General features: G+C 47.4%; 1 protein-coding gene across 3 annotated transcripts in view; it reads left to right on the top strand.

Annotated features, from left to right (window-relative positions):
- The first annotated feature begins 1,716 nt into the window (after positions 1-1,716).
- The window catches only part of LOC116947816 (mechanosensitive cation channel TMEM63B-like), a 99,372-nt gene continuing 77,143 nt past the window's right edge, over positions 1,717-23,945 (top strand). The window contains exons 1-2 of one of the 3 annotated variants that reach the window (XM_032963992.2): positions 1,717-1,927; positions 14,145-14,222. The gene's annotated coding sequence lies outside the window, so the exon portion shown is untranslated. The remainder of the gene's footprint in view (positions 1,928-14,144; positions 14,223-23,945) is intronic. The other 2 variants (XM_076071079.1, XM_076071078.1) reach the window with 2 other exon arrangements.

A 23,945-nucleotide genomic window follows, 5' to 3' on the forward strand; every position in this document is an offset into this window, starting at 1 on the left:
CTTGCAAATGAGACTAATACTGGTCTAAGCAAAATAAACATGAAACTCTGTTCTGTTTCCACATTCATTCGTTAAATATTGTCTTAGTCCATCAGCCTATCGGCTTTCCAGACTCTTATCAATAAGCAATAAATGTTAAAGGTAAGGAAAACAGCAGTCAGACTTATTAAGCACAGTGGATGCATATTCCAAATCATAAATAGGGCCCCGGTCCAGAGATTTCTTGTTTAAACAAATACTGTATCATAATATTCGTCTGCAAAACTATAATGCAATCGGCTGAAACGTATTTTATTTATATATGGAGACAAACAGCAGAGTTCTGCTAATATCCAAAACAAAAAACTCAACACATTCGTCAATAACACTGCCTTATAAGCCTGTGTATATAATAGGCGACGTTGCAGGCAATTGCCCTTTTTCAGAGCACAATATTGAGTTTACCCAGGGATTTATTGGTGGGCAGGGAGAGTACGCAGCCTGTCAGTTATATGATGTGCTGTCAATAAGGGCCAATGCCCGAAACCTCGTCTATTATTGTTCTTATATCATGGGACCTCCTTTGCCAGTACCAAAATATGAGAATAGGTTTTCCCCTTTTTTCTGGCAACAAAACAGTTGTGTTAAGCTGTTAAAACACCAAACTGAAACCTTTTACAAGGAATCATGTCTGCTTTAACCACAAGACTTGTAGTCAGAATTCAAACAAAAAACACTGATGATATATGCATTGTCTTTGAAACTGATTGGCCCACACCAGAGACAGCTTTCTTTTGAGCCTCGTCTCAAACGGCGTTAGACCAGAAGACGCCAAAAGGCGTACAGCACAAAGGCAAGCACGATCAGAGTAATGAGAGTTTGGGATGAGCAGCTACATCATGGGACCTCCTTTGCCAGGACCAAAATATGAGAAGAGGTTTTCCCCTTTTTTCTGGCAACAAAACAGTTGTGTTAAGATGTTAAAACACCAAACTGAAACCTTTGAATGTGCAAGAAGTCATGTCTGCATTAACCACAATGCTTGTCGTCAGTTTGGTGTTTTAACATCTTAACACTTGTTATGTTGCCAGAAAAAAGGGGAAAACCTATTTTAATTTTCTGGTACTGGCAAAGGAGGTCCCATGATGTAGCTGCTCACCCCGAACTCTCATTACTCTGATAGTGGCATTGTCTTTGTGCTGTTCGCCTTTTGGCGTCCTCTGGTCTAACATCGTTTGGGACTAGGCTCAGAAGAAAGCTGTCTCTGGTGTGGACCAATCAGTTGCAAAGACAATGCATCATATATTATCAGAGTATTTTTTTGGTTTGCATTCTGACCACAAGTATTGTGGTTAATACAGACATGATTCCTTGTAAAAGGTTTCAGTTTGTTGTTTTAACATCTTCACACCTGTTTTGTTGCCAGAAAATAGTGGAAACCCCATTCTCATACTATTGTTCTTGACGAACGTGTTGACGATGCGTGTTATTGTTGTTGTACATTCCGACTTGTGCAACAATGCCAACGTGGCATCACCAAATAACTTATCTGTGGCTGGGTGACTCAAGGGGGGTCGGGTTGGGGGGTATCCCGACGTACAACCACTCAACGTTGCCGCTTTGTCAACAGTAGCACGCGCTCGGCTTGGTGGGGGGCGTCAGCCCGTGGGCGTAGCGTGGAGTGTGCGCAGCGGCAGCGGCAAGGTGGTGGTGGGGGGGGGATTGGGAGGAGGTTGCGAGGCTGCGTGGTGATTGACGGTGGGACCCAAAGGGGGTACTCTGGACGTACGCACGGAAGGCGGCAGCGCCCGGAGAGCCACGTGGTTGAAGTGACGCAGGGCGTATTGCGGCTGAGTCCTGCGGTTCGGTCACAAGCGAGAGAGAGAGGGAGAGAGAGAGAGATCCGAGGAAAGATCGCAGTGCCCGGCTATTGTATTGTTAATCAAAGGTACGGTTCCACACCAGACACGCGCACACACACACGCACAGCTTACGCAGCTAAACGTTTAATTAACACCCGGTAACGCACGCACGCTCCGCAGACATTCACGGGGCTGAGCGGAGCCCTTCACAGAGCTCTCCTCTCTTGCTCCGTGGCATTCGCGGCGGTTGTGTTTTTTTTGTGTCTGTGTGTCTCCCATTGGCACGCACAGACGCCAACAAAGTGGCCACCTCTCTCCACCCCCCCGCCTCTGTGTGGTGCCGGAAACTCATAAACATCGCGACGAAATGTCCATCTAGTGCGCTGATTTAATTCAAATTATTCTACATATGTTTTTTTTTGTTAAATGTATTCACTTTTTCAAAGTTACTCAACAGACCGCGCCGGTAGTTTTTTTTCCTCCCGTTTCTTGTGTTTTTTTTTGGAGCGTCCCTTTAAATGTCAGTGCCGGGGGGGGGGGGGTGTGGCGCGCATTGTGGGGGGGTGGGTGGGTTTGAATTCTGGTCCGTGGCTTCTTTTACCCTTGCTGGGGGGTTAAAGTTACGCGGTTTGGGTCACGGTATTTTGTCGTGCCACGTGAATACTGCCGCGAGGTGTGTCCAGAGTAGACGACCGAGAGAGACCGAGATACAGACAGACACACAGCGAGGGGGGGGGGGAAGGACGTCTCGCGTGGAGATGGAGCGATGAATGAATCAATATTGCCCGCGTTGCGTGTGCCGGGGTCGTGGGTTGTCAATTCGCGTTGCGTGTCCGGCGTGATCGTGAGACGTGTGGGGTGATTTCATCCAGCGGTGGATTGCCCACAGCTGGATTATGCTGCTGCTGATGAGTTAATTACGATGATTTGGTTTTAATTGTGGCACAGTCCGTTGAGAGAGAGAGAGGCCACGGTGTTTATATTAAAGCGGCTTAGACGTAGAGCCGGGATCAGCAACTTTACATTTTTTTCCACCTCCCCCCGAGACCGACCACAGATTTACGGTTTGATTTATTGTCACAAACGCGGTTATTTGCCTCTGTGAATGTACGAGACCAGCGGTGTACCCCGAAGTGTGTGCTCCTGATTATAAGACGCAGCAACCCCCCCCCCCCGAAAATTTGCCACGCGTGTCAAAGTTACCCTTCACTCATTTAAACACCCGACAACACGCGCACAACTACCGAATTATTATAAGACGCACCCCCGAAAACTTTCGATTGTAAAATACAGAGGGGGGGGGGATGGGGAGGGGGGTGTTGAAACAAGTGCGTTTTATAATCTGTAAAGTGTGTTCAGAGTGATTGAGTGTGGGTGGAGAGGTTGGTTGGAGTGGAGATGGCGAAGTGGCTCAACGCATTTGCTGATAATCCTCCCAGACGCCGTCATCGTTGATCGAATACTGTACTGCTCATAGCTGGCATTAAAATATCGATTTACAGTATTTTCCTGTAAAATTTGTAGGTCTTTAACATCCACCTTTGCACCGTTGGCTTTGGTAAGGGCCTGCTGAAATTCCCATGGTTGTCCGAATTACAATAACTTTTAGGTGAAATATCAACAAACACATTTTACCGTGAACTATGATGATAACAAAGGTAGATTGATGAGCGTTGTGTTCGGGTAAGAAGAGCTCATTGAGAGCAGTGGTGTCCTTTTTCAAGGGGGATTCTGGCAGATAAGGTTTAACCAGGCTTTAGAGAGGCCTGCATTTGAGAATGGGTTTTTCCCCCTTTTTCTGGCAACAAAACAGGTATGAAGATTTTGATTTAAAGCTTTCGTGACTGCAGTAATTCATATTCTTAGTTTTTTCGGTAAAGTCACTTCAACGTGACTTTACCGAAAAAACTAAGAATAGGTATGAAGATGTTAAAACGCCAAACTGAAACCTTTTACAAGGAATCATGTCTGCATTAGCCACAATACTTGTGGTCAGAATGCAAACAAAAAACGTACTCTGATAATATATGCATTGGCTTTGTAAGTGATTGGTCCACACCAGAGACAGCTTTCTTTAGAGCCTCGTCTCAAACGGTGTTAGACCAGAGAACGCCAAAAGGCGAATAGCACAAAGACAATGCCACTATCAGAGTAATGAGAGTTCGGGGTGAGCAGCTACATCATGCCAGTACCAAAATATGAGAATAGGTTTTCCTAGTCTCTGGTGTGCACCAATCAGTTTCAAAGACAGTGCATATATTATCAGAGTATGTTTTTGTTTGCATTCTGACCACAAGTATTGTGGTTAATGCAGACATGATTTCTTGTGAAAGGGTTCAGTTTGGTGTTTTAACATCTTAACACCTGTTTTGTTGCAATAAAAAAGGGGAAAACCGATTCTCATTTTTTGGTACTGGCAAAGGAGGTCCCTTGATGTAGCTGCTCACCCCGAACTCTCATTACTCTGATAGTGGCATTGTCTTTGTGCTGTACGCCTTTTGGCGTCCTCTGGTCTAACACCGTTTGAGACGAGGCTCTAAAGAAAGCTGTCTCTGGTGTGGACCAATCAGTTGCAAAGATAATGCATACAGTGAGGGAAAAAAGTATTTGATCCCCTGCTGATTTTGTACGTTTGCCCACTGACAAAGAAATGATCATTCTATAATTTTAATGGTAGGTTTATTTGAACAGTGAGAGACAGAATAACAACAAGAAAATCCAGAAAAATGTTATAAATTGATTTGCATTTTAATGAGGGAAATAAGTATTTGACCCCTCTGCAAAACATGACTTAGTACTTGGTGGCAAAACCCTTGTTGGCAATCACAGAGGTCAGACGTTTCTTGTAATTGGCCACCAGATTTGCACACATCTCAGGAGGGATTTTGTCCCACTCCTCTTTGCAGATCTTCTCCAAGTCATTAATGTGTCGAGGCTGACGTTTGGCAACTCGAACCTTCAGCTCCCTCCACAGATTTTCTATGGGATTAAGGTCTGGAGACTGGCTAGGCCACTCCAGGACCTTAATGTGCTTCTTCTTGAGCTACTCCTTTGTTGCCTTGGCCGTGTGTTTTGGGTCATTGTCATGCTGAAATACCCATCCATGACCCATTTTCAATGCCCTGGCTGAGGAAAGGAGGTTCTCACCCAAGATTTGATGGTACATGGCCCCGTCCATCGTCGCTTTGATGCGGTGAAGTTGTCCCGTCCCCTTAGAAAAACACCCGCAAAGCATAATGTTTCCACCTCCATGTTTGACGGTGGGGATGATGTTCTTGGGGTCATAGGCAGCATTCCTCCTCCAAACACGGCGAGTTGAGTTGATGCCAAAGAGCTCCATTTTGGTCTCATCTGACCACAACACTTTCACCCAGTTGTCCTCTGAATCATTCAGATGTTCATTGGCAAACTTCAGACGGGTATGTATATGTGCTTTCTTGAGCAGGGGGACCTTGCGGGCGCTGCAGGATTTCCATCCTTCACGGCGTAGTGTGTTTCCAATTGTTTTCTTGGTGACTATGGTCCCAGCTGCCTTGATCATTGACAAGATCCTCCCGTGTAGTTCTGGGCTGATTCCTCACCGTTCTCATGATCATTGTAACTCCACGAGGTGAGATCTTGCATGGAGCCCCAGGCCGAGGGAGATTGACAGTTCTTTTGTGTTTCTTCCATTTGTGAATAATCACACTAACTGTTGTCACCTTCTCTCCAAGCTGCTTGGCAATGGTCTTGTAGCCCATTCCAGCCTTGTGTAGGTCTACAATCTTGTCCCTGACATCCTTGGAGAGCTCTTTGGTCTTCGCCTTGGTGGAGAGTTTGGAATCTGATTGATTGATTGCTTCTGTGGACAGGTGTCTTTTATACAGGTAACAAGCTGAGATTAGGAGCACTCCATTTAAGAGTGTGCTCCTAATCTCAGCTCGTTACCTGTATAAAAGACACCTGGGAGCCAGAAATCTTTCTGATTGAGAGGGGGTCAAATACTTATTTCCCTCATTGAAATGCAAATCAATTTATAACATTTTTGATATGCGTTTTCTGGATTATGTTGTTGTTATTCTGTCTCTCACTGTTCAAATAAACCTACCATTAAAATTATAGACTGATCATTTCTTTGTCAGTGGGCAAACGTACAAAATCAACAGGGGATCAAATACTTTGTTCCCTCACTGTATATTATCAGAGTGTTTTTTTAAACTCTGATCACAAGTATTGTGGTTAATGCAGACATGATTTCTTATAAAAGGTTTCAGTTTGGTGTTTTAACATCTTAACACCTGTTTTGTTGCCAGAAAAAAGGGGTAAAACCTGTTCTCATATTTTAGTACTGGCAAAGAGAGGTCTCATGATAGACCTGTATTTGTTTAATCAATCGTTAGTAATCTGCAGGAGTGTAATCATGTGAGAGCCCATTAAGAGTGACTATCAATTTCTTAAGGATGACCTGATTGACAGTTCAATGGCAGTCGTTTTTCTTTTTTTACAAAAGTGTACATTAAAATAGACGCGTCATTTGAACTCTACGTGCATACTTGCGTGATCTTTTTACATGTTTTGCGGAGTTTTCTGGGGAAAAAACGATGTTCCACAAAATGTAATTGTCCACATCTAGCAGGAGAGTTATTTTGAGAGTAGGTGGATTATTACTAAGTGGATGAAGTGAGTGAATTATTAACGTTATTGTTTTCCCTAGAACGCCCCGCTTTTATAGTCGGGCAAGAGGCTATTAAGATGGATTTAACTTCAAGAGAAACCTGCACACAATGGTCGGTACTATAGTTTGCAGTTCACTGAATCTTTAACAAAATCTCATTTGTAGTAGATAAGCTTTGGTAAATTCCTGCTGAAATTAGTGTAGGAATAAATACTTGTTCTCAGTGCACAGCCAACTGGGTTCAACTAAAGATAGTTGGGCATTTAATGTCCCCCTTTCAGGAGCTGGGTTTTGGTAATTCATGACTAAAATTACAAAGTGGTCGCACGAATAACGTTCTATTATGTCGTTTCCATGAAAAGGCAATTTCAAGTGTTACGTTTATTTAACCAGGCGAGAACTCGAGAGACGAGGTTAGTCTCATTTGCGAGAGGGACCTGGGTCATTAGTCTGCCAGTAGAGGGGCAAATATTGCCTTGTGTAACCCCAATTGAGTAATTGTGCAGGCAATTTTCGAATTTGGCACATTTGGACCACTGACGCCATGGTTTACACGTACAGTATTAACCAGGGCGAACACTGGATTCGAACCATGAACCTCTGCAAGGAGCGGCAAATGTGGCACCGATGGGCAGTGTCACCGCCCCAACTCGCATATACTCGAAATCCACCCGCATTTTCTCTGTAAACTCAATTTGATGGACAACTTGAGTCGGTTACATTGTGGTATTACCATGATTTTCTGAGCTACTCGAGCCATTATCAGGAGGGTTGAGCAGGTCACCATCCTGGATTGTGATGTTAAATACTTCGGCCAAGTACAAACGCGTCTGGTGACGCGTTTGTACTTGGCCCAAATTCTGACCTATAATTCAGGCCAGCACGAGAAGCGACATCGTCCAGAAATATTCTGGCTTTTGTTCTTGTCGGAGTTGGCAGCCAACTTGAGTGGTGTATAAAAACATTGGGGGGTGGGGGAAACTCAGATGCTGTGGTTTGTGGAAAGTTTAAAAGTTATCTCGTCCACGGCCACATGTACACAAGTTGCCGGTGGGATGGAAGTACCTTTTGTCACTTGTTCATCACGGCAAACATTGCTGGTCCTCAAGCCGAGCTCTCCATCGCGCTTACGGGTTGTACCGCGTGTTATTCGGCGTGATGTCACACTTTTTTCCTGTGATTTTTAGCAGGAAATAGTTATTGCAGAGGCTCTTTATTGACGAATCTCCCAGCACGGGAAGCGGAATCGTCGGACGTCGTGCCGAACAGCACGCGGCACAAACGGGAAACACATCGGACAGCTACGCAGCACAATTGTAAAAAATCTACGTAGTAGATTCCCAACTCTCATTGCCAGGAGGGACCAGCTACATTGGGGATGTTTGGTCAGATCCCTGTTGATTATGGGTTGGAGCCGGGTCACCGTGGGTAGTCACCGTGTTAGTTGCCATTTCCTCTCTATTGCTTGATGTAAATGGTTGTGGAGTGTGACAATAAAACCAATAGAGAGTGGGCAGTAGCCGCTACCGGTTTACAAAGTGAAGTCATTGAAGTACGCACATAATAATTTGTTGAATGGGCTGTTCGGTGATTACATCGGTATCATTTGACTTGCTGTGATGATGGATGTGGCAGCAGCGGTAGCACCAGTTAGGAATTGTGATTCACTCGTTACACACAAAGTGCTTGCCACAAATAAACCACAATACGTTGCTGATCTCATCAAGGAGCATAAACCATCCCACAAACTCCGATCATCCTCGCAGCTGCTTTTGGCTAACCATCGAACAATGATGGTCACAGCATCGCTCCTTTTCAGATGCGCTTCTGCGGCTTCTGTGGTCGTCTGGAACGCTTGAGAAACATGCATTTAAAGTATTTGGTAGCTATGAAATGTCCATGTGATAAGCCGCTTCGTTGAGCTATCATTTGTGGCCAGGTCGCTTCTCAAGCCGTATAGTATAGTGGGCCTTACCTGGTAGTAAAATTAAAAAAAGGAAAATTTAATTATTAGATCACTGTTATCTGCTACGCGGAACAGCAGCTCTGCATTTATAGCACTGGCTTGTGATGTTTGCAACCCGAGTTCGATTCCCGCCCACGGCTCACGTCGGTGATATCTGAACTGGTCGTGGCCCTAACTCCCTTCGCCACCCCGCAGTGATGTGCGTGCTGAAGTGTGATCGTACAAACCCCCCCCAGTGTGATCGTACAAACCCCCCCCAATCTGATCGCACAACCCCCCCCCAGTGTGATCGTACAAACCCCCCCCCCAGTGTGATCGTACAAACCCCCCCCAATCTGATCGCACAACCCCCCCCCAGTGTGATCGTACAAACCCCCCCAGTGTGATCACACAAACCCCCCCCCCCCAGTCTGATCGCACAAACCCCCCCCAGTGTGATCGTACAAACCCCCCCCAGTGTGATCGTACAAACCCCCCCCCCCCCGTGTGATCGTACAAACCCCCCCAGTGTGATCGTACATACCCCCCCCCAGTGTGATCGTACAAACCCCCCCAGTGTGATCGTACAAACCCCCCCCCCCCAGTGTGATCGCACAAACCCCCCCAGTGTGATCGTACAAACTCCCCCAGTGTGATCTTACAAAACCCCCCAATCTGATCGCACAAACCCCCCCCCCCCAGTGTGATCGTACAAACCCCCCCCCCCCAATGTGATCGTACAAACCCCCCCCCCCCAGTGTGATCGTACAAACCCCCCCCCCCCAGTGTGATCGTACAAAACCCCCCCAGTGTGATCGTACAAAACCCCCCCAGTGTCATCGTACAAACCCCCCCCCCCCCAGTGTGATCGTACAAACCCCCCCCCCAGTGTGATCATACAAACCCCCCCCCCCCCAGTGTGATCATACAAACCCCCCATTGTGATCGTACAAACCCCCCAATCTGATCGCACAAACCCCCCCCCCCCCCAGTGTGATCATACAAACCCCCCCCAGTGTGATCGTACAAACCCCCCCCCAGTGTGATCGTACAAACCCCCTCCAGTGTGATCGTACAAACCCCCCCAATCTGATCGCACAACCCCCCCCCAGTGTGATCGTACAAACCCCCCCCAGTGTGATCGTGCAAACCCCTCCAGTGTGATCGTACAAACCCCCCCCAGTGTGATCGTACAAACCCCCCCCCAGTGTGATCGTACAAACCCCCCCCAGTGTGATCGTGCAAACCCCCCCCAGTGTGATCGTGCAAACCCCTCCAGTGTGATCGTACAAACCCCCCCCCCCCATTGTGATCGTACAAACCCCCCCCAGTATGATCGTGCAAACCCCCCCCAGTGTGATCGTACAAACCCCCCCCCCCCCCAGTCTGATCGTACAAACCCACCCAGTGTGATCTTACAAACCCACCCCCATGTGATCGCACAAACCCCCCAGTGACCGATGGGGGTTGAGTTAGTGATGGGGGTAGTGATAGGGGTTGGGTTAGTGATGGGGGTAGTGATAGGGGTTTGGTAGTGGTAGGAGTAGTGATAGGGGTGATAGGGGCAGTGATTGGCGTTGTGGTTGGGGTAGTTGTCTGCAGTGCCGGATTATCCTAGTAGCAAAAGTAGCATATACTAGGGGCCCCGCACTTTGAAGGGCCCCGCGCTAAATGCTTTCAAGCTATCAATTCCGGTTCAGTGATTCTGCACTTGCTCTATTACTACAGTACTCTACCGCCGTCAACTTTTATGAACGACTGGGTGTTTAAGGTTAGCGATTTGTCGTATTATCTGGCTGTATAGCAAATGAAAAAATACAATTACTTTGCTATGCAAATAAGGAAATTGTGTTTTTAATATTTACTTGTTCATATTTTATTTTATTTAGGGCCCCTTTATAACATATGCTATAGGCCCCCGCACTAGCTTAATCCGCCACTGCATTTGACCCGTGTAATCTATGCTTTGCGGTTTTCCTATAAGGAGCACAGTGTAAATAATCAAATAAACAAATGACACGTCACAGGCTCGGTGGTGACGGGGCACTCACCTGGCTTTTGAAAATCATCTGAATATTGAAATTAGGCCACACATCCGCTGGAGTGCAGGCAATTTGGCAAGCCATTCGTGGATATGTTTGCAAGCCAACACATGCCCAGAATTAAATCGTGTCCATTTGCATACTCTCTTACGTAAGGATGTATGAAGAGAAACTTGCCAGTCTGTGTCCTGATTCACGAGCATGGCGTGGGGAAGAGCCCTGATCCAGCAGTGTACACAACGTCCGATAAAATCGCAGCTCCGATTAGCACGATTGGCTCTGTACGGTGCGAAAGAAGCTCAACATTCATAAATCGGTGGTGTTGGCAAAACATCCCGATGTGACGGGAGCCTCCAGAACAAGAGCGTTGACACTCGGTGAGGCTGTCCTGGGTGTAAACGGACAGTAGTAAGTGTTATTATTTTGAGTCAAACCCATCACGTTCTGTAAAAATGAAGGGAAAAAACCCCCCATCAAAACAGGAAATTGCATGCCGGCCGAAAACAAAATATATAAAAAAAAACAACGCACAAAGAACGGTGCGCTCACAAACGGCAGCACGTTGGGAGTTGCGCCGTCCTGCTGTTTGTGAGCGCACCTGTGCACGTTGCTCTTTCTATTTTTGTTGTGGCCCGCAGTGGTGAACACAACAGTGCGAACTGCGTACGCCCGTTTGCACCGCTCCCGTGTTGTTTTGTGCTCTTCCTTTTGTGTCGCCGGCTGTGCCCCGCACTCTTGCCCATTGTCAATTCGCCGCGTTATCCAAGTGGCTGAGCCCAACTCGTGCCCGCCTCGTGCGACGACACAGGGCCGATGAATAAGTAACGGGTTTGTTTTTTACACCTGCCGTGGAAACGATCCCCGTCGCACGCCGTTTAGGCCCAACGGGGGCAGGGTCAACTGAGGAGGGGTCATTCCAGTGCGAGATGCTGCCGTGGTGTGACGACGGTTCGCATGCCCGACTTGCAATGTAAAGGTCGCCGGTTCGATCCAACCTCCCGGCGCGGCAATTGAAGCAACGATTGCTTCGCCCCCCCCCCCACCGCCACACCGCCACCTCTATCCAGCCAGCGGTATAAATGGCTCCACTACAGAGCGGGTTGGTCGGCAGGTTGCGGGTGGTGGGGTAAAGTTTGCGCGCGCCAAATCTTTTACCAGACGTCGTGGAAAAGTCGGCCTAAACATCCTCCTTCGTGGGGTTCTCCCTCGAGCTTCCTCGAGTGAAAGCCCATTGCTTGAGCAAGTAGTGGCAGGGTAGACATTGAAATGGAACCGGTGGCCTCTGGAGTGCAGGTCCAGCCTGCAATAATCCTTGCCCTCGTCGCCCGGGTGAGTCGTGAAACGGTGTGAAGCGCTCTTCCCAGTTTAGCACTGGGGAGTATTAAGCTACTGGGTGTAAAATGATCGATTGCACACCGCGACGCTTTTGCTAAAGGTGCAATTAAGCCGTGGGGGGAGTGTGGGGGGGGGGTGGGCGGAAGTGGACGGTGGGAGACCGATCGCTGCGGCACGTCGCCGGGCGCGCGTGTTTTACGGCGAGTTCGCCGGGCGCCCGGAACGTGCTCGCGTTTTTCTCATTAACATTGCGGCCTCAGAAAACGGCGACTCAGCGGCACGTGAAGGTCCAATCGGAGCGGCGCAGGAGGCGACGGGCCGATTTGGTTCCGTGCCCAAGGACAGCGGCTTACCCTTCATCGTGCCAAGTAATGCTGTCGTCATCCTAGCCGGCGGCGATTTCTTGGGAATTTGGGCGGGGAGAAAGCCCATAACGGTTGATGTTAAAAGATGGCAAGTACGTATCTGCGACAATTTTTTAAGGGATGCCGGGCCTCGCAGAAGAATTGAAGTGATGGGGTAGTGTGGCAATATCAGCTTTATTGACGTTGACATGATGCAATATGGTGGTGCAGTGGTTAACGCTTGGAACTAAGAAACCTGGTGAGCTGTGTTTTATTCCTGCCCATGGTTAACATCAGTGGCGAGTAATTCTGAACCAGTGCTGCTGGGCCCCATTATCACCAACCCGCAATGACCAGCGTGAAGTACGGTCAAACAACTCCCCGTGACCCATAATAGAGGTTTTTTTGGGTTAGATCGCGTAAATATAAATGTGTCGTTAAGCCCGCCACTACCTGGGACGGCCAATTAGTAAGGTTTGTCACGTAAACATAACATGACAATTCGTTACTAGTTCAGCACACCGGCGTGTTGGAGAGTAAACCCACCCACAACATTTACAATTCGATTGCGACGTTTGGATCTAACCCAAAAAAACCTCTTATGGATAATATTGGTCACGAAAGCCTACGTGTTAAACTCCCCGTAACCAATATGGTATGGCGAGGCCATTTTGATTCACAAGTGGATTGTTGGTAAGGGGCCGTCCATAAATGACGTCATGCACCTGGGGGGGGGGGGTCAGACATTTGTGACGATGTGTGATGAGGGGGGGGGGTTTGAGAAATGTGACGTCACATCAAAATGCGTAACTTTAAATATAGACAACACGTTCTACTTAATTAAATAGACTTTTTAATCAATTAATTCTCCTACAACATCAGAGTGCAGTGCCACAATAAATACGCACTTCAATGACAATAGTTTAAAGCGATTTGAAGCATGTTTTATTTTCAAAATTGAAATATGGTTTGGGGGGGGGGCAGAGCTATGTGACGTCATATTTGAGGGGGGGTCTGACTTTTTGTGACGCTTTGTGACGAGGGGGGGGGGGGTTAAAAATCGTCCAAAATCGCGTGACGTCATTTATGGACGGCCCCTAAGGGAGAAGGGGGGGTGTACACAGTATCATGCAGTCTGATAGGTGTGGAACAACGGAATCTGATAGGCTTAGAACGAGAGCATCCAATTCGTCAATTCTATTGATGCTGCTGCTCAGGAATCTTGCATGCGTGATTCAAGTATTAATGATTAATGCATCTTGGGTGTATGATTCGATGATTAATTATTCTTTGTGAGCTGCTTCTTCCCTTTCACTACTGAACTGGAATTCCCTCTCATCGTTTATTTTTCCCAAGCTCTTATAATAACCTTCCTCAAATCAATAAACGCGTTCCTCTTTTTCATCACAACATTGGCGGTGCTGTTGGTCGCTGGCCTCTTTGCATTGTGGGCCTTTGCGCGTATATACCAGCAACTGTGATTTGAATAAAAACTGATTTGTAAATCATCTGGCACGTTTGGAACATTGAACCCAACAAAACTGTACCAACGAGATGATAATGACGAGGGCATTAATTTTTTTATTGTATCGCAAACCTCACATCATTGAATCTGCTGTGCGATAAGGCTGCGATTTTAATCGTTGCCTACAAATTGTGTTTGTTGAGCTTTTCTGCGGCGAAGAGCAAATCGCATCGCCCGACGCCGATGACTCCTTGACCTTGACTCTCTCACCAAGTCGCACAGGGAACAATCTCGGGAGAGAATCGTTGTGCTCGCGCACAAACGTTAACCGCTTGCGTCGCGCTTATAAACTCGTGACTGCAGCCTGTGTACGTGTGAAATATTTACCATTTACACCGCCATCACATCCTTCACTTTGCGCGTGCGTGTGTGATTTTTGCAGCCTCTGTAAGCGCACGCAGTGATCGTACAGTGCAGCGAGAGACTTGTATGCTTCTGCCACGTTCCCCGTTGCGTAGGGCTTTTCCCGAGTGACCGAAGGGGGATGGCACAGTGAACTCTCCAAGGTCTGCTCCGGGTGAACTCCAACATAGTCGGTGAGTAATAGTCACACAACCGGTTTCCGAGTTAGTCGCTCTCTCTCTCTGTACAGATTTAATCCGCAAATGCTGCACGTTCTTTTGGTGTCCGCAACGACGAGAAACCAGTTGCGTTTCTTTTCACATGCACCCCGAAGCTTATATTTGCATTGTGAGTCTTTACATTGAGCAAAAATATGATCGGTCGTAAAATATAAGCAGGAAGAGGGGGTGGAGGGGTGGTGCAGTGGTTAGCGCACTGCCCTATGAAGCTGGCACCTGAAGTTCCGTTCCCGGGCATGGCTAAAATCAGTGGCGAGTGACATCTGAATGGGTCCTGGGTGTTCCCCCACCACCCCCCCTACTAATCCACATGGTGAAGTATGGTCAAACAACCCGATTTGACAAAGGCTGTGAATAATATTAATGATCGTTATTTACACAGGAACAACTAACTTAGGCCTCTGTGATATACAGAAGGCCTGTTGCGGTGAAGTATGGTCACACAACATTGATGACCCGCAGAGCATGGTGAGGCCCTCGTGCAGCAGTATATTGACAAAAGGCTGTAAATATTTACGATATAGCAATTAAAACGCCTTCACAATGCTTACAGTGCTCCAAGCTCAAACGACCCAATGTAAACGCTTCTACATTGGGTCGCTTGCAAAGGTCTGCTCTCCCGGTTTCGTGTGGGTCACGGATGACATTGTTCAGACACCGCGACAGTGGCGGCCATCAATCCTCGAGACGCAGAGAGGGCCTGCGAGTGATCCCTGCGAGCCCCGTAGAACTACGCACGTGTGCGCGTACGTTCGTGTGTACATATACGCACGTTCGCACGTTCGTGTGTACATACACGCACGTTCGTGTCTACATACACGCACGTTCGTGTGTACATACACGCACGTTCGTGTGTACATACACGCACGTTCGCACGTACGCACGCAACTACTCCAGCGTTGATGCAAAGTTTCCCGCCGACATGTGGGGGCTCGGGAGTTTCTCCCAAAGTACAAACAAAACATGTCTTGCAAAGGAAATAAGTCGGGAGGGGGGGGGGGAGGAAATAATGCCTACGCATGGAATACCTCGCGCTTGCCACCACAAGAATATAATTACTTGACTGGCAGCATGGAAGTCGACGGACGGACAGCTGTTGGGGCAAAAATGTATTTTGCTTATTTGCAACAAAATGCTTTCTGCTCTGGCTTTGGGCCCCCTTTGGATCAATCCGGTCTGTTTTCAGTAGAGTAGGTCCCTGACAGCAAGACAACTACCTCCTGCAGTTTGGCCCGTATTGGATCATCTCTACGAGAGTTCCCCCATTGTCATGGATCGACGAGCTGACAGTAGAAGTTACCAGTGTAAGTTACTGAACAGGTCAGCAAGTTCCTGACCTGGTCGGTAAGTTACAATTCGTTTCATAAGCAACTTCTTGGATGCTTTGTGAATGTGAGCCCAGCACGATTGTGGCTAAAAGTGGCCAATGACACCCACATGGCAAATATTGTGCTGTCATCCCTCGTGCTGTCGGCTTGTTTACTACTGGCTGGTGGGGGCCGAGGCGGGGTGGAGCTCGTTTAGCTGTTCTTCCAGGGAGGGTGCCGCGCCTTTGCTGGTCGGGCAGGGATGCCTAGGCAGGGGCCTTTTAGCACTGGTTGTCTCCAAGTTTCGCTCAATCCTTTGATCAATGCGGCCGATTTTCAAGAGTCCTTAATAGCAATATAGTAAAACCTTGGATTGCGAGCATGATTCGTTCCGGAAACGTGTTTGTAATCCAAAGCACTCGCATATCAAAGCACTGGTATATCAGTTGTGATCACGTGCCACTCGGCAGACAGAGTGTATACGTGTTGCTCGTATTGCAAGACCTCGCTCGTTTATCAAATTAATATTTATTTAAAAAAATTTGCTCGTCTTGCAAAACACTCGCAGAACAAGTCACTCGCAATCCAAGGTTTTACTGTACAACTTTATCCTCACTGTTGGTTCATGTCAGATAACATTTACATGAGTTATCATACCCCCCCCCCCCCCTTTCGGATGGACGGACAGAGCTAATGCACAAACGCCTTCCAACCTTAGTTAGAAAGTGTGGAAAATATGTTAACAAACATTTCCTTGTTCCCAAAAATGTCATTGAAGGGCCCTTTTTGTTGTTTTTATTTCACTTTTCCCGCCAGTTCAAGTTGTTGTCGTGGAGACTTTTGACAATCCGGCACAATCTGGCAAAATCCGTCAAAATGGCCCGATTCTCTTTGCAGACGGCGTCGGGGCCGAGCGAGCCGCCGAAGCTGCAGTGCGGGAAGGTGCGCCGGCACGTCGCTAAGTCGCCGCCGTTACATCGCCGCCATGGCCCGATATAGATTGTGGCCTTAAGCCTGAAACCCTCCCCCCAACCCCCCCCCCCCCCCCCCCCCCCCCCCCGGAGCGGTGCTGCCATGGGGAAAACAAGAAAACGAGGGTGGCAATAGGAGCGGGGGCGAGAGTGCCGTAGAACATTCCAAAGCGAGGCCACGTGGCCCCACCATGCGCCGGCTGTTACCGTCGCAGCACCAGCAACAATGTTTTATTTGTGTGTCGGAAATGCCGGTTGTTGACGATGGACCGCTTTATCATTATGCAGTCAATTCAAATGTGCACGTTTTATATTTTTGAGCTGAAAATACAACCAGATAACGTTACACGGCAATCGATTTAATTGGTGTGGTTAGTGCTACCCCCGGCTACCCGAGTTAGATTCGCGTTCACGGCCACCAATACCAGTGATGATTATCTGAACCAGTCCTGGGCACTCCCCCAGGTCGACTCGGTCTCAAATGAGTACCTGGTGTGATGTTTAAACATCGCCATAAGGAAGGCAAAGGTGGCTGAACGTGTTGCTGGCCACCCACTTCCTCGTGTGGCATGCTGGCCTTCACAGGTGCTCCCCGAACAATCTGTTAAGGCTATAAGGGATATTTTTGTCTTATACGCACACCTTTGGAGCGGCATCAGAGGGAGTAGTGGCACAGTGGTTAGTGGTGGTTGCAGTGGTTGGCTCATTCCACTATGGACCCAAACGCTCATATGGACATTTTTCATTTGATTATATGTATGTATAGAAGTGGTTGTGGCACTGTGATTAGCGCACTGCGCTATAAACTCCCTGCCACCTTAATTCCGATTCCCAATCATGGCTAACATCGGTGGCGAGTGATATCTTCACCAGTTCTGCTGCGTTCTCCAACTTGAACTGACCAGCATTGGTGAAGTATGCGTTATGCAACCCAAATGACCGACGTGGCGTGGAGAGACGCCTTTACCCAGCAGTGGCTTGACAAAGGGCTGCAAACGAATCTGTAATACAACCTACACTGTATAGAGCCATATGATTTGGTTCACTTTTCAGGCCGTCGATTGAGATTGACTGTGAATTCGTTCGGGTTGATTTTAATGGCCCTTAATGCATCTTGGTTATTTATAAAGGCAGTGGCAGCAACTGGCTGGGTGTTCTTGCCAACTCGTGTAAATGGTGCTCAGCGGTAATGGCACAGACCGTACTGGATTCCAAGCTTGTGCCCCCCCCCCTCCCCCCGCAATAGTTTATAAACGGAGCACTGCTGCCTGCCCCACACACAACCCGGAATAAAGTCCCTCCTTTTAAAAGGGCTCCTAAGACAATGTGTTGACCAGCCCACTGCGTCATCGTCTTCATCAGCCACGTAGGTGAAACCCCGCGCCGTCGCAAACCTTTCCTTTGTCCCATGATTGCCGTCTCACGGTCCTTTGCCACTCGGCAAAGGCTGCAGCTTGTACACGTGTGCCACTTTGTCATTCAGGGTCTCTCGCTCATCGACAGCCGCCAGTCAGCATGTCAAGCTGCAGAGCCACGCGGCTTGTCACCTTCCTAGAATCGACCGTTTAACGCGCGTCGAGTCGTTGTGCACACGCCGATTGATCCATTTCTCACGGCATGTGCAAACTTTATGCAATTCGTACGTGCCCGTGTCACGGTTAGGTGAATTCGGCGGATTAAACGGGACAAAAAAAACACAACACGAGAAACCAATATAATACAAACGAGACGATAAATAAACGAGGAGCAAAGACGCCTAAGGTGGTGAGAATGAGGAAAAAAAGCACAATCGACGCCCGAATTGAAACATTATCAAGGAAACGTGACGATTCATCGAATTCCATGGCGACCTCCAGCGTTGTTGTAGCAGTGTTGTAACACGTAACGTGAGGCTGCCTCGTGTGTTCGTCTGCAGTCCCCCTGTTTTGTCTTGTTACATTCCAGAGGGTGGTCACAACAGCTCGCGTTCATGTGTTTTTTGCGTCTATTTTGCATCATCACACCACCAATAGAATGCCAGCACTCGTGGAAAATCACGTTGCGTCATAATGCACTGGTGCGCAAAGAAGCAAGGGGCGAGGTTCACGCTTGGAATTGTGGGAAGAGAAACTCATCGATGGGACTACCTATGCAACATGTTGACTTGTAAAAAACGAAGTGGCCTTGGGCGCGACTCGTCATGGCCAGTAGGGATGATGGCCGGTGGTCAAGAAGAGCGACTTGACCGGATTCTGCCGAGAGGAAGTCCGCCGTAGAGGGTGGAGTGCTGAAATCGTCGTCTTGCGTGCAAGCGCTCGGTGGATTGCACATCGCAGCACCGTGAGAGGTGGCGACGGAGTGGGGAAGCATTTACCGAGCAGGGCGTATTGATTGTGTTTGCTGGTGATTAAGAAGGGACGTAATCTGGAAGTCGTCGAAGATTCATACTTTTATTCGCTCTTCTCTGATAAGAGGAGCAAAGTCCGCGGATCAACAGGGATGTGTAAGGAGCTGTCCACAGCGCAGGCCATACCGGTGCAGATACGAGATGCGTCTCTGCATGTATGTATGTATGTGTACGTATATTTGTTGAACTTCTTCTGCATCGTTCGTAGCCATCCGTGCTAATCGGAGGTGCAGGGGAAGAACAACAAACTAAACACAAAAGCGTTTTTTACGAACTGAGTTTTCCATGTAGATTTAAAAGTGCATTGCTCCAGACTGCAACTCTACGCCCGACCTTATGGAAGAGGTACGTAGATGACACCTTTGTTATCTGGCCACATGGCTTACCTGCTCTAAACCAATTCCTCGACCACATCAACTCCATACACCCAGCCATCAGATTTACCATGGAGGTCGAAAAAGAAGGCAAGCTACCCTTTTTGGATGTCTTAATTAAAAGGAGACCTGATGGTTCAATGAGCCACTCGGTCTACAGGAAAGCGACCCATACGGATGCTTACTTAAAACCGGATTCTCACCACCATCCATCCCAGAAGAACTCCCTCATCAAGACTCTATACCATAGAGCCCAATGCATTTCCGACCAGGATCACATTGCCAGTGAACTCAAACACGTACACCAAGCTCTCAAGGCTAATGGTTACTCCGACTACACAATCCGCAAAGCCATCACTCCAGTCATGAAGAAGGATCCCCTTGAGGAACCATTCAAAACCATCACCTTACCCTACATTGCGGGGGTCACAAAAAAGATCTCCAAAATCCTGAACAAACACAAGATCCAGGTCCGATTCAACACAGTACATAAAATCCGTGATCTGGTTCCATCTTTAAAAGATGCTGTTCCAGACATACAGTATCCGGGCGTTTACAAACTAAAGTGCCTCTGTGGTAGCAGCTACATTGGAGAAACCAAACGACATATCTCGGACCGCATCCGCGAACATAAAGAAGACTTGAAACACGGTAGGACGAACTCCTCTACCGTGGCAGATCACTGTTATAATTCAGTGGGCTCACATGACATTGACTTCTCCAAGACGGAGGTTCTTTGCAAGCCAACCGGCTACCATGAGAGATTCGTTCATGAGGCCATCCACATATCCAAGCACAGAGGATTCTGGCTTAGTAACCATTGGAAAGATGTTTGAAACCATTTCTGTTCTTAATTAATTGTATTTTACGGTGACCTTCAGACCGCAGCCCTTTCGCTGGCATTGCCTCTTAATACCTCTCACCACGGTAAATGGTATGGTTTATAACATGAGTATAACAATTAATAGTATAACATTGTAATGTTTAACATAACTCATAAGGCAATATATAGCATCGTAATTGCATAGTGAATATACAGTAGTGTGGTATATAGTTGGATTCATAGAATAAGACATAGTATAATGTTACAAGTCTAATATTTTATAGTCTAAAGTATAGGGTAGTGTAAAGTAACGCATTGTATAATTCAAAGGTGGAATTTGTCTATGTTATACCATGTAGTTTAGATTGGAGGGTATAATATTGTATTACATAGTGGTCCTGTTTATAGCATAGTCATAATGCAACTCAGTACACAGCAGCGCACCTTGGCTGCAGGCACTTGTTTACCTTTTGAAATTGTTGTTTGTTTCCTACCAGCACCCTCCTCCACCCCGGAGGTGGGGGCTGGTAGCATGCTAATCCAACTCTGCTAATCCAACTCCGCCCATACAGCTTTAAAAAAGACTCGGTCCTTGCGTGACAGCGCCCATTCAAGCTCTGTCTCCTGGATAGACCTGTTTCTTCACCTGAAGAAGGCCACTTGTGTTGTGACCGAAACGTCGTGAGAATTTTATTGTCTTATTTTGTTTTATTGTTTTTATTCTCATTCTACGTGACTTTACCGAAATAACCAAGAAGATGAATCCTTGCCGTCGCGAAAGCTTTAAATCAGAAATAGCGCAGTTGTTAAGCACATCGGTGCATTGATTAATTGCTTTTTCTTTGCTAATTAGCTCACCGGCAGCAGCCATCGTTAGTTAGCTTTGCGGCGCTTGAAGTCTACACGTTGCTATTTCTTGTTTTGCTCAGCGCGTTGCGGAATTACGAGATGCGGTAGTTAGGATGACGGCGAGAGGCTGAAAATGATGATGTAGTGTGCCTGCTTGAGATTTTAACAAAATACTAATTACTGGTGCTAATTGACCACTTACTGCTATTACTGGCAAATATGCCCTCTGTCTTTCTGTCCGTCCTTCAGAGGACTCGCACACCAATCGTTACGCCACTTACCTATGTCCACATTTCCGGGAATGTGCCCTGAACTCATCAGTTTTGGAAGCTAAGCAGGCTTTGATCCTGGATAGTGCTTCGAAGTGTGTATTTACGTACGTATGTATGGCCACTGCGCTTAAGATAAGTTGCCGTGAGGCTGCACGGGGCCTGCATGGTGGAGGAGGAGCATTATGGCAGTCCAGCCGAAATCCATTTCTGTACTCCGCTGCTCTCCTCCCACTTCTTTGCTCCTCTCGCGACTTCATTCAACCCGCACCGACCGGCGTGGTCAATTGTGGTGGTTCTAAACCCTCGCGACCCGCACGGCGCGGCGATGCCCTCATCCAGCAGTGGATTGACAAAAGGGCCGTACGCGAAACATACACGCTGCTGATGGCCAAGCGTGAACAGTTTTTGGGAAAAACGATTGGCAATGCAACACTTTCACGAAGGGGTTTCAAATGAAAAATGAATAGTACGCTTTCTGCCAGCGCGGCTGGCGCACATGAGACCAAACGTGCATGCGCGGAACCCTTTGAGCCTTCGTTTTCACGTCCGTACATTGGCACGTTTCCTCGTTTAATTAGGATCCTCAAACCTGACGCAGGAATCCCTTGATGGACTGCCTTTCCATTCGGCTATCGTCCCGCTCCTTGGAGTGCGAGCCGCGTGCCCTAATTGACCGGCGGTGATTTAATTGCCTCGTAAGCTTGCGATTTCTGAGAAGTGCCAGGCGGTGGTCAGCTACTACCCAGAATGTTTAATCATGTGCTGCGGACTCAGCGTCTCAGCGGTTTAGCGCCCCCCCACCACCACCGCCCGCATCAATCGACTTTAAACCATTTTGCGACAGTCATCGCTCGTGTGCGTTTACACCAACAAGCGGCCGCTTTGTTTATCCGCCTATCGGAGTTTAGTGAGGTCGGGGGGGGGGGGGGCACTTATCGGCGCTAAACAAAACCCCCTTGCCGAGGGCGTCGCTGTGAATGTTGTACACCCCCCCCCCTTTTTTTCTACTGGAGTATCCGAGCCGTGCCAGTGCGTGTGTGGTGGGGGGGGGGCCCTCTTGCGGTACAGGTGGGGGGCTTTTTTGTTGTTTTACTGGGAGGGGTATGACGTTTGTCAGGTGTGTTCTAGTTGAGCCCCCCACCCTCGCTCCCTGCTCCCCCGCCCCCCAAGACACCATTCGGTAGCTTTTGGGGGGCGGTGTACGGGTAACTGTAAGTATGTTCCCCCCGGTGGCGCCATTGTGAAACTTGTGGCAAGTTACGTTAAGAAGTCTGTGTCTAACCCCCTTCGCCTTGAAATGCCAAGCCGAAGAGGAAATTGTCCACGTCGAGTCTTGGTTAGTGAATGCCTATCGTGGGTGATATCAGATGTAATCGACGACACTTAAGGCTTTATCTCAGTAAACATCATTGCTTACTGAAGAAAGCCAGTCTGGTGAAATGTTAAAACTGTGTTGATTGCCATTCTAAAACCCTTGAGCATAGGTTGGATGCAAGGTGACCAGGAGACTAGCCGTAGATTCTTGGAGCCAGTATTGTATTCTTCATTGATTCTTGAATCTACCTGTGTGCAACTTTGAGCGTCATCCCCTCGTGTGTCTGGTGGGGTTTCTTCCCTCATGGATCCTAACTCGATCAAACAGAGTTGACCTAGCTTCCCAATGTAGCTGCACACTTGTAGAAAGAAAAAAAACAGCCTTGAGTCTCAGTGCAGCGTTACTGGTTAAATAAAGGGCTTGGGGAGATCCTCATCCAGCAGTGGATTGACCATGGCTTTTGAGTATTTGTATACTTTTATTTAACTTGCCCAGTAGTGCATTTGTTATCTTTCGATGTGTTTAATTTTCTTTATGTTAGCCACCCACTGTTATTCAGCACATCAAATTTGATTAATTCTGGGGTCAAAATAATGTATTTTCTACTTCTGAGTGCAAATAAAAGTGTGTGCATTGGAAATCTAGTTTTTTTTTACCAACATTTGTAAATGTTCATTTTTTTCTTTAGCATTTCTGGTTCTTACGTATTTTATTTATACTTACTGATTATTAATAATGCATCCAATTACCATATATTTAAAACTGTAAAGCTATTTGAGGTGATCCAATTTGTGAAGGCACTATACAATATTGTATAATCTATCGAGTTTTGTATTTGCTTTATCATTATAATACCTGCATTGAACTCGAACCACATCGTAAATAAAGAGCCCTTGCCGTCAATTAGAATTTGAATATTTATATTGCAGGAGGAATCCGATGAGCTATAAAGCTCTTTTTCACAGATGCCCAGTAGACAGTTTATCAGCAATTGATTCAAGCAAAGCCCGCAGTCTGCTGATGAGACACTGCTTGTCAAAACCGGTCCAGAATCTGCTTTGCTAGAATCAACGCTCCTGAAACTATACACTCCGAGAAGGCCGTACGGCCGATGGAATGTGTAAGGAAATACATTTGATAACAAAAAAAATTATGTTAAGAGACGGATATGTGAAGGAGAGATTGAGTATTTTATTTTGTTATGCAAAATTAATTTCGATTGGTTCAAGTTCCGATCGTCACTGTAAATTACGTAAAGACTGTTTTAATGAATACGACGGGGCATTACGCGAACTGAAACGCTAAAGAGCCCCCCCCCCCTCCTCATTCTTTGAACGAGCAGGGCATGTGCGTGGCGCAGGAATTGCTCGTTTTGATGTCT

The sequence above is a fragment of the Petromyzon marinus genome, chromosome 31, assembly GCF_048934315.1.
Source record: "Petromyzon marinus isolate PM22_M1 ecotype Great Lakes invasive population chromosome 31, UKy_Petmar_22M1.pri1.0, whole genome shotgun sequence".
NCBI classification, from domain to species: Eukaryota; Metazoa; Chordata; class Hyperoartia; order Petromyzontiformes; family Petromyzontidae; genus Petromyzon; species Petromyzon marinus.